Source organism: Diorhabda carinulata, chromosome 2 (assembly GCF_026250575.1).
Source record: "Diorhabda carinulata isolate Delta chromosome 2, icDioCari1.1, whole genome shotgun sequence".
Lineage (NCBI taxonomy): Eukaryota > Metazoa > Arthropoda > Insecta > Coleoptera > Chrysomelidae > Diorhabda > Diorhabda carinulata.
In genome coordinates this window covers 2,376,386-2,388,817 of record NC_079461.1, presented here as the reverse complement: position 1 = coordinate 2,388,817, position 12,432 = coordinate 2,376,386, and positions in this window count along the sequence as shown.

The following is a 12,432-nucleotide window of genomic DNA, read 5'->3' as shown; positions in this document are numbered from 1 at the left end:
AAATTATGAATAATTTATAGTTATAGATAAAAAGATTCTGAACAAAACTATGAAAAACACCTATCCTTACCATATGAACAAGGACATTCTCAATAGTTATCAAATTATTAATAAATATGTTAGAATCAGTCATAAAGGACATAACATTTCATGAAAATATCTCTTAAGTTAATATTTTTTACATAGGACATTTCAGTATTCATAATGGAGGTTTAGAAATCATCAATACTGTGAAATATTGAAATTCTATTAGCAGAAAATATGTATTATGAAAAAATATCTACAATTTAAAAGTCATTGAAACAGTCAAATACAAAAAAGAATGATCAGGAATTTTAGAAATGTTTCATATGTATAATAATAATCATAATTATTTTTAGATATAAACAATCATAAAGGTGGTATTAGAAATTGGGTCAGCAACCTATTTTATTCATGTTCATTTATTCTCAACACATTAAGATTTCTATTGTATCAGTGTAAATATTTAATGAGACAAATTTTGCCTTCGACCTATCAATCTTTGTTACAGCTAAAACCGAAAATATATAATATCATTTACAAAACATCTACTAAAATTAGAGCGAGGTAATTAGATAAAATATGTAGTCTAGATACATTGGTTCTATTTATTCACTTATTTACCATGACGAATATTTTGGTAAATACAATATGGGCTCTTCGTGAGACTGTTGAATATCAGGTTGAATAAATTATTTTGAAAAACATGCTTCTACCAATTTGCTACGTGATTTTTTTCTTGTTCAGTTCAGTTGAGTCGAGTCAGTTCGAGTATAAACTGCAACGATTCATAGATAAGCCATTTTTTAGTATTTTTGGTAGATCCAGAACAGTTTTTTTGGTGAGATGATTGTGTTTCCCGTGGAATACGCTTATTAGGTTCCTTCTTTTCTTTTTTAAACTTCATCTAAACTGTATTTTTTGCAAGGCTACGTGAAAACTCACGAGTTAATTAATTGTTTTTATAATTTGAAGTGCAGACATGCCACAACCTTTCGCCGCTTCTATAATCTAAGTCTAAACATTTGTCATTATTCCGATTCATCACCTAAAATCTTCTTCAATTCAATTTCCAAGTGTGATTTTACCAAAATCTCCACTTTTCAAAACAAATACAATAACATAACCTAGAAATTATTTTGACGCAATAATAATGTTTGGATACAAGCTACGACAGTCTGCACCATGACGTATTGCCATGTTCTATGTCACATAGTGTTCCATCGATCAAAAAGTTCCCTAAAACAAAATTGACACATTGTTTTAAAACTTTGTGATTCCAAATATTTATCCAAATATTTATTTCAGTTAATAAATTATTTAAAAATAATTTTAATTGGGGATATTTAGGAATGTTCAAATGTTTTCTCGAGATTAATATTATTGAACGAATTATGTTTACAATTTGATTTACGTGGTAATGTCATAAAATTCTATTCGTTTAATATTGTCCTTGAGAACTGTTTAAGAGTTTTTTAATCAAAAGAGTTTTTCTAGACGAATTTTTTGTTTCGGCGTCATGCAAATATTTGCTTGACTTCCAATTTTGAACTGATTTAGAAATTGTTCATTTCAAACAATGAAAAAAAAACATAATCTGGCGAAATATTCTATTGTTGATAAGTTCCAAAATAAGTAATCAAATAATGCAAACATTAGATTACCAGGAAATCTACCTTGGCCCAAATGATAGACAACCTTAACCAAGTGACTTGCATCGTCTCAGAAGCCGCGTGACATGATGGTGGTAGCCAGGACCGGGACAAGGACTATAAATAATAAATATGCGGGGCGATTAGTTTGTAAATAATTATTTGGTATTAACTTTAACAAAATTTAAATAATATATGATAATACTCAACAATCCTGGAAGTAAAAAGAACAAAAAAATGCTGTAAAAAATTATATTTTGCTCAAATTTACACATTAGGATCTTGGTAGTTTGACTTTTGCCTTATCCTTTACAAATGCAGCTTCCATATCTCACAGATCATTCTGAATTCTAAACCCTCCTAGTTTCGACCATCGATCGATCGATTTTCGCATTCAAACCATCCGACAACTCTATGTAGTATTCGCTATTGATTGTTTCTCTCTTTTGTAGATGGTCGATGAACAATATTCCATGAAAATCCCAAAATACTGAAGCCATAAACTTCCCAGCTGACTGTTGTGCCTTTGGACGCTTCGGACGTGGTTCGCCGGCTTCATTGCACTCAGACATTGTCACACATCTAATTTATTACATGTAAACATGGCCAAACACTGCTCTGAACTATCAACGGCACCCACTTTGAAAAAAGCTTTCTTATAATCAAATGTTCATACAAGCCAATTAGATGTAATCAAATTTGTAGACTTTTTTCATCATCGGTGTCTGTGCGACCACGTTTAGATTCGCCAAACCATTAACAAATAGTTCTTTTCGATCGAACAGAGTCCGAATAATACTTTTGAAATCATTGCTGAGCTTGTACAGTATTAAAAGTAGCTTCACTTAAATGGCTGTCACTTTTTTTTGACTAAACGAAATTATCGTGAATGGCTTTTGAAAGTTGGCACTTCCTAAACGTCATATGGATTTGACACTGACAACGCCATCTGGGAGTCAGTCACACGATTTATTGAGTGATGTAGTACACGAAGCAGTAGTTGTTTTTTAAAAAAAGTGACTAAAAAATTATATTTTGAAAAATATTTACAGTCTAGATTTTTAATTGTAGTCAGTAATTGCAACCATAAATTAATTGAAACGAATGTCTACTCGGATGCATAATTTTCACTCTTTAATACGTCTGATTAAATACAGCCCTGCTAATAATTCCTGATGGCTCAGCAAATATTCTGCCATAAATAAATTTGATGAAGATGAACTTGAGATAAGGAAATTGTTTTTAATTTTATAACCTTTACAAAAATTGTAAATCATAATATTTCGACTATATACCATTTCTTTTCATAATATATTATGAGAAAACAAACAAGATAATAAACTTTGAGGTATCGTATTGTGCAAATATTGTTGGCATTCCTAAGCTTCAATGTTATCAAATTTGAAAATAATGGAAATCTACTCTTATATTTATACCCGACTTGTACCCGATATCTTAACGCCTTTGTCTGTGTCAGTTCATTTCAATCCATGAAACAGTATGTCTACCGAACAACGCAAATATTTCCCTGTTTCAACGGCGCTACTGACACGAGACATTTGACGCATGGTAATCACACACTTGGTGCAATTAATTTCAGACTTTTATTGCGAGGTTTTTCAAGATGTAATTGGATAAAATCCTGAATACTGCGGTGGGTATTTGATCGATGTTAAATCCCGTAGAAATCTGGCTTCTAAACAAATGATTAAAGGCGTTCTACACGGTCGGAACCGGTCACCCAATCGAGGTGCCTTTGGTCGGGTTTACGTAAAAATGGACAGTGTAAAAACCTTGAACAACCTTGGTTCGTCTAAAACTTTCTTCAGTTTATGTTGGTATGATAATATTTATCTTCAAATGGTACCAATTAGATTTTGAAGTCCCGTCGCACAATTTTCTGATTCCGATATAATTTCGGATTCAAATACGGCTAAAAAATATAGGTTTTAGATATTAATATTACTATTACTATCCCCTGGTGTCTTTTCTAGTGGTTTTGTCTTTTTTTTTAATAAAAAACACGTTCTAATACACCAGCATACTTTACTAATTAATTTTAACCTCTAAACTTTGATATAGCTCCCAGAAAAAATGATTTTTTAACCGTGATTTCTTAGAAACATCATAATTCAACCTTGTATATTGTATATTTCTCGGGAGCAAATATTTTGTAGTACTAAAACGTCTGAATGATTACTTTCGAGACGTGTGTGTCCGTTGGACGTTATGACCATTTTACTGCCTTATCTATCTATTCATAAGTCGTTTTTCGTTAAGACAGTGTCCACATATTGGATTTATGGAGGGTACTCAACAAAATTCTGTCATAACTACCACTGGCAGTAGATTTGATTCCATCGAACATATGTTAGATATAATATCGAATGTACTGTTTAATTTGGTTGAATCTCCATCGGATCTAGACACTGAATCCGGTTCCACACTTCTTAGTCTTACTGAGTGTGTAGTTCGCTTTAAAAATTATCTTTGGTTACTTTAGCCCAACCATTTTCATCTCTACTATTGACTAAATCTACTTCTCCATGCGTCAATCCAATTGTTATTAAAAAAATTTTACTGGCACGTAAAGCTTGATACCGTTGGAACACGGTTTTCATATCGCGGATGTTTAAGCAAATTTTTCGCACAGTTTTTGAATTCAGGTGTTTCGTTGTATAGCAGTGGACTAGAATAACCTATTTTCTATTCTAAAGTCGATTATAGAAGGTGACATTTCGTAGAAAGTTGAATTTCATAATGTATTTTCCTGAATGTTATGTATTTTGTTACATAATCTATCAAAGTGTGGACTGCTATAGGAACTTTCCCTGATTTATAATACCACCTGCGTATTAAATTTGCTGAAAGATGAACTTGAGATAACCGATATAGTTTACTTTGCAAACTTGCGAAATAATTGGAATAAATCTGCCGAGATTGTGACTAAAATTTATTCCATTATAACACGATTTTTATTTCAAAAATTTCACCGTACCGTCGTAATTCACTATTGCCGTCATTCAACTCTTTTCTAACCTTAAAATAAATGAATAATAATTTATTGGACTTGGTATGTAAATTTGAAAAATAGTATTTGAATAAGGAATGATTTATTAGATGAGGAATAAAAATTTTGTTATTGATAGTAAAGTTTTCTATTTTTGGAATTTTTTTTTCAAATCTCGTGTCCTATTGCGTATACTGCAGTAAAATCTTCATTGCGTATGATATTACGTACAAAAGTTAAGTCTTGCACGTTGTTTCCTTTTCTTTTCAAATAAATAAAGAAAAGGGCAGAGGAAAACCGAATGAAGGATGGATTGGAGAGGTAGATAATGAAATTGGAGGATTGCTTAGGAGAAAATAAGAAAAAATGCCATAGACAGAACACCATGGAAATGATAAATGGAAACAAACAATAAGGATGAGATACGGGGAATTAATTCCAATACTGAGAAGCTTAGTGGAAAAATGAACTTATGTACTTCCCTTTGTGAGTCTTGCTTCTCAATATTTTCTGTCCAGCTAATAGAAAAAGAAGCTACTTCATATTCCGTCTTAATACTGTCCAAAGATGGACGAAATTCGACTCAAGATACTAAGGGGTTTTTGTATTTTCCCGTAAAAGTCTAGTTTTTTAATAACTCTAGTCCAGCTTCATAGAAAAATGAATTTTATCTAATTTTACCATCTAACAATGTATGTTTTACTTTTTAAACCTTTTTGTATGTTTTTCGTCATGAATCATCTTGGTTTTTGATAGAAAATTAGGTAAAATAACAGGTAAAAATTGAAGTTTTGACTCAATTTACCATCTAACAATGTATGTTTTACTTTTTAAACCTTTTTGTATGTTTTTCGTCATGAATCACCCTGATTTTTGATAGAAAATTAGGTAAAATAACAGGTAAAAGTTTCCTTAGACCTTTTTGTATGTTTTTCGTCATGAATCATTTTGATTTTTAATAGAAAATTAGGTAAAATAACAGGTAACAATTTCTTAGACCTTCTTGTATGTTTTTCGTTATGAATCACCTTGATTTTTGATAGAAAATTAGGTAAATAACAGGTAAAAATTGAAGTTTTGACTCAATTTACCATCTAACAATGTATGTTTTACTTTTTAAACCTTTCTGTATGTTTTTCGTCATGAATCACCCTGATTTTTGATAGAAAATTAGGTAAAATAACAGGTAAAAATTTCTTAGACCTTTTTGTATGTTTTTCGTCATGAATCATTTTGATTTTTGATAGAAAATTAGGTAAATAACAGGTAAAAATTGAAGTTTTGACTCAATTTACCATCTAACAATGTATGTTTTACTTTTTAAACCTTTCTGTATGTTTTTCGTCATGAATCACCCTGATTTTTGATAGAAAATTAGGTAAAATAACAGGTAAAAGTTTCCTTAGACCTTTTTGTATGTTTTTCGTCATGAATCATCTTGATTTTTAATAGAAAATTAGGTAAAATAACAGGTAACAATTTCTTAGACCTTCTTGTATGTTTTTCGTCATGAATCATTTTGATTTTTGATAGAAAATTAGGTAAATAACAGGTAAAAATTGAAGTTTTGACTCAATTTACCATCTAACAATGTATGTTTTACTTTTTAAACCTTTCTGTATGTTTTTCGTCATGAATCACCCTGATTTTTGATAGAAAATTAGGTAAAATAACAGGTAAAGTTTCCTTAGACCGTTTTGTATGTTTTTCGTCATGAATCATCTTGATTTTTAATAGAAAATTAGGTAAAATAACAAGTAAAAATTTCTTAGACCTTTTTGTATGTTTTTCGTCATGAATCACCCTGATTTTTGATAGAAAATTAGGTAAAATAACAGGTAAAAGTTTCCTTAGACCTTTTTGTATGTTTTTCGTCATGAATCATCTTGATTTTTAATAGAAAATTAGGTAAAATAACAGGTAACAATTTCTTAGACCTTCTTGTATGTTTTTCGTCATGAATCACCTTGATTTTTGATAGAAAATTAGGTAAATAACAGGTAAAAATTGAAGTTTTGACTCAATTTACCATCTAACAATGTATGTTTTACTTTTTAAACCTTTCTGTATGTTTTTCGTCATGAATCACCCTGATTTTTGATAGAAAATTAGGTAAAATAACAGGTAAAAGTTTCCTTAGACCTTTTTGTATGTTTTTCGTCATGAATCATCTTGATTTTTAATAGAAAATTAGGTAAAATAACAAGTAAAAATTTCTTAGACCTTTTTGTATGTTTTTCGTCATGAATCACCCTGATTTTTGATAGAAAATTAGGTAAAATAACAGGTAAAAGTTTCCTTAGACCTTTTTGTATGTTTTTCGTCATGAATCATCTTGATTTTTAATAGAAAATTAGGTAAAATAACAGGTAACAATTTCTTAGACCTTCTTGTATGTTTTTCGTCATGAATCACCTTGATTTTTGATAGAAAATTAGGTAAATAACAGGTAAAAATTGAAGTTTTGACTCAATTTACCATCTAACAATGTATGTTTTACTTTTTAAACCTTTTTGTATGTTTTTCGTCATGAATCACCCTGATTTTTGATAGAAAATTAGGTAAAATAACAGGTAAAAATTTCTTAGACCTTTTTGTATGTTTTTCGTCATGAATCATTTTGATTTTTGATAGAAAATTAGGTAAATAACAGGTAAAAATTGAAGTTTTGACTCAATTTACCATCTAACAATGTATGTTTTACTTTTTAAACCTTTCTGTATGTTTTTCGTCATGAATCACCCTGATTTTTGATAGAAAATTAGGTAAAATAACAGGTAAAAGTTTCCTTAGACCTTTTTGTATGTTTTTCGTCATGAATCACCCTGATTTTTGATAGAAAATTAGGTAAAATAACAGGTAAAAGTTTCCTTAGACCTTTTTGTATGTTTTTCGTCATGAATCATTTTGATTTTTGATAGAAAATTAGGTAAATAACAGGTAAAAATTGAAGTTTTGACTCAATTTACCATCTAACAATGTATGTTTTACTTTTTAAACCTTTCTGTATGTTTTTCGTCATGAATCACCCTGATTTTTGATAGAAAATTAGGTAAATAAGAGGTAAAAATTGAAGTTTTGACTCAATTTACCATCTAACAATGTATGTTTTACTTTTTAAACCTTTTTGTATGTTTTTCGTTATGAATCATCTTGATTTTTGATAGAAAATAGGTAAAATAACAGGTAAAAATTGAAGTTTTGACTCAAAATACCTTGTTAAAGACCGAAATAAGTCGCAACGTCACTTTTTTTTCTTACAGTTTAGCGTGCCTCGACAGCGCTGGTCATTGACAGACAATAACAAACAAAAGATACATAAGGGCTGTAACAAAATTTATTACAATACATATATTATATTTTCTAAAACAGCTTGGCAACTTTAAGGAATCCGGGACATTTTTGATTTCTTTAGGGCAGTTGAGTGTCTTCTTGAGGTTGGGTTTCAGATTAAACTGAATATATATCATTATAAATCTTTTCTAGGGTTTCAGAAGGATTGCTGGAGGCTTCTTAGGCATGGCGATCTACAGTCATTTTTGACTTGTTCTTTTAAACTGATTTTTTATCGAAAAGGACGAAAAATTTACGTATTTCTTCTCAAGTTTATACTCGTAAAAAGCTATAGGTCCAGATCTTGATCTTCTCCGTGGTTTTCTTTCTCAAATGGACTATGAGACTATGTTATTACTTCCATTGAAGTTACAGATTCTTATTGTACTTCCCGGACCGGTTTCTTAGTGAAAAGAAGAATTAAACAGCTATGTAAGTGGTTTTTGATCTACACTTTTCAAAACCAAATAATTTGTACTTTGATTTATTACTGCGTTAATCTACAGGGATCTCTAAAATATTTTAAATCCGATTAAAACTATGACAACTGAGTTAAAACCAGAATATTTAAATTATAACTTGAACATAAGGTAAATTAAAACATTTTTTGTAGTATTTATTTGTAATATCTTATTATTATTGTACGAATGAACCTTGAATATTGAACATCTAGTAAGAATACACAATATACGAAATTATAAAAAACATTTCATGTGTTTGTTTGTCTTTTCGAGCCGGTTCTGCTGGTTGCTCTTACGTGAAGTTGTTACTGTACCATAGAAGATCCATAATTATATTTCCGCTGTACTAGCAAATTAAGTTTTTTTGTATGAATGAATGAAATTCGAATGAATGGTAAATAATCGCGATAACAATAGATATTCATTGGATTAGATCATTATTATACTAATTGTTGAATTTGATTTTCAGTGGTTTTTCTGCTGGTGTAGTTACCCGGATACATATATTTATTATTTATTTATTTTTAAGATGATTAAAACGAAAATAATTAAACTGTTAGTAATTTTCAGTAATATTATGATCCCATCAACCCAATTTCTGGCTGAACTGCTGTCCTCTCTGGATAGTACAATCTGAAGCATATTTTGTACAATTTCTTCATAATTTAGTGCTTCATTGTTACTTATAAAATATTCGACTATCAACACAAAACATTAATTCCAAACTCCAAACACTCAAAACCCATTTTTAGAAGCAACAGTTCTTAATTTTCAATAAAATTCATTTTTTTGCGTTCTGTATGTTTAATTGGTACTTTTAGCACCAATAAATTTTATTGTTTCTATCTTAAGGCAGTTCTAAACAGTTCTAGTCCATGTTTGAGATCACATCTTAAATTACTGAGCGCTCATTTTGAACAGATGTATCACTTTTAGTGGTTAGCTTTACTTAAATATGTGTGTGTGTGGCAACATTGTGTAAAACAGGACATTTCGTGACTGTTAGTGACTGTTCTGCAATTTCTTTTGATCTTAGGCACCAGTCGTAGATCGATAAACGCTGCAAACGAGCGAGATTGTGTGTTTTCGTATACTCTTTTCCTTACACGAGCTTCTCGTTTATTTAAATAAGTTTTCATTTGATTTTTGTATTTATTATTTATCATTAATTAATTCTCAAGTGCTAAATCCGGCGCTGGAAGTTTTAGTGAAGATCGTTTTGTTGATGAAAAATAATAAAATTACAATTACGGTCAATTTCGATGATGAATTCCCATAGAACTCGACCTTGATTATTTTTGCAATGTTACGGCAGCTGCACGCAAACAAAATTCTTTGGTGTTAACCGAAACTGTCTATCGTCGTTTAATAATTTTTATTATTTGGTTTTGGTAGTAATACGTTTATAATAAGTTAAAAATTGATATCAACATGCTACGTGAAACCTCAACAAGGCAGCAATCATGAAGTCTATTAGTTTTAGAACTGAGAAAATAGATATTGTAATAAATAAAAACTATTTTTTAGACGACGTCATCTGAAAGTTGTTCGTTTTGGATTCATTTACATACCGAAAGTTGCGTTTTGTGTGTTCCATGTAGTGAAAATGACACTGCAAAACACTTTCGGGACGTTCTGGAGTAGACAACTTTAATGTTGACAGTTGACAGTTTCACTTCCGATGATTTTGCATAACCTTAAATTTTTAATTTTCTTAAATTATTTGTTATATCCGAAGTTTTGTCTAAATTAATGAATAATAATGAATGATAATGAAAAAAAAAACATCAACGATGAAGAGTTATTCGATTCCTGTTTTTTTATTTTTTTTACTGATCTGTATATTAAATTTTTGTAATATTATAAGCAAGTTCACATCTTGAAATGATGATTAGCGGTGGATTTATCAGCAGGTTGAGTATCCTGTAGCCTAAGGCGGCAAATTTTGTTGTTTTGTCGATTTACAAAATAAAAAAAATATTGTTCACCTGTAGAAGACGAAAATTGATATTTTTACAAAAAGAAATAGTGTGTCTTTGTTTTTTTCGAGGATGAAATTTGTAAAACATTCATCCAAACATGGATTAAGCATTTCAAAGAAGCTTTGTGTTTTATCAATCCTTTACCGTGTTCATATTTAGAGTTTTTGGATTTAAAAGAAAACCTTGATCAATTTTAAAGCGTATTCGACAGATTTGTTAAAAAAATTTAATGATCTCAACTTACAATTACAAGGGGACAGCCTCATTTTACAAAAAACAAAGAGTGTGATCATTCTCGAGGACTTAAAATAAAGCTTTCTATGAGTTTTTACAATGCCAAAGATCAAATCAAAGATCGAAACGTTGGCATCTTAAAAAAGAGTGTAATTCCAGCTTTTCTTGGTTAATTGAAATTTATAAAGGAAAATATTGGTCGACCCGAATTTTCAGTTTTCAAATTTGTAGCAAGTAGAATGAAGAAGATGTTCAGACATACGTTAAACATTCGATTGCCCTGCATGATGGTTTAAAATCAGATTTGAAGATATGCTGTCGATGGAAATACCACCATTGATCATAAATCCTTTTGATGAACCGCCATCATGCTATCAAGCAATCAATTTTAACCTTTGTTTTTTTTCGAAAACTGTTAAATCGTCTTTGAAACTCAGCCACAACCGAAGTTTCCATGGATAGATCGTTTGCGTTGGATGGGTTAAGGTTATATGTTTCAGAGGTTCCAGAGATCGTTCAGGATGACTAACTCAAAGGCAAGGTAGACCACGGTGCAGGGAGGAACAGGTCTTCTTTATATTTGCTTTATAAAGGTGTGCTGGATAGCATGCATGCTCAAATTTGAGTCTTCTTCGAGATAACTCATACTTCCTGTGCCAAAATTGAATGGGAATTTCTAGATTTATATCTTGTCAGCTTCTTGATGCAATATTCGTACCAAAAGTGCTTAATTCAACTTAATTTTTGTTTTATTAATACCTTCTTCCACAGTTAGTTTGTTATTTATTGGCAGTTCTTCTTTGATGGCTTCTTTTGCTAAATTGTCTACATGTTCGTTGTGACTGAGTCCGATATGTTATAAAAATTTTATATCATATTCTTTTATGAGTATTTCATTAGCTTTCAGTTTGATTTTTAGATTAGTTTGATTTTCAAAAGGTTGTCGTTCAATGAATTCCAGAGCTTTGATAATTCCGATCGCTTCTTGAGAGAAAATAGATGTCAGACAATTAAGTTTACCAACACCACTTGATTGTTTTTTGATAAATAAGATAGATAGATCTAATCTTAAGTTTTTTCTTCTTAGGTACAGATGTATTTCAACTTTATTTATAAATAAGAAACCTCCTCAATTTAGTCGATAAATCGTCCAGTTAATACTTGAGTTGAGGTGTTGCTTCGCTCTAATTTTTTGGGTTCGTTTATAATGTCGAGCTTGTATGTTTTTTTCAAACTCAAGGAGCTAGTCATAGAATAGAAATCCCATAATTTATTATGTTTTTTTCTCTTTTCCATTAGTACAATTCCTTTTATATGTCGCTCCCTCTCGATCATTTTTTTTGTGACTTTTAACGAAACGAATATTTATTTTTATTATTTCTATAATCTAATACAAAACATAACCTCAAAAATATTTAACGAGTCTAGAAGGTTACTATTTACCCTCATAACAAAAGAATGTTGAATTTAACTAAACGAATATCGTTGATTAAACAATTTGAATTAAATTCTACATTTTGTTGACTCAATACTACTGATAATTATCCAACTAGACAATATACAAATAATGATAAGTGTAAATTTAGTTGTATGTTAGAATGACATTCCAAATTTTTGACAAAAAATTACGTCATTAAATATTCTGTTTTGTTATTTAATTTCAACACTCATATTTCTTTAATCTCTTTTAAGGATAATGTACATTCAAAATAATAATATTTCAAAAATATTTTCGATAA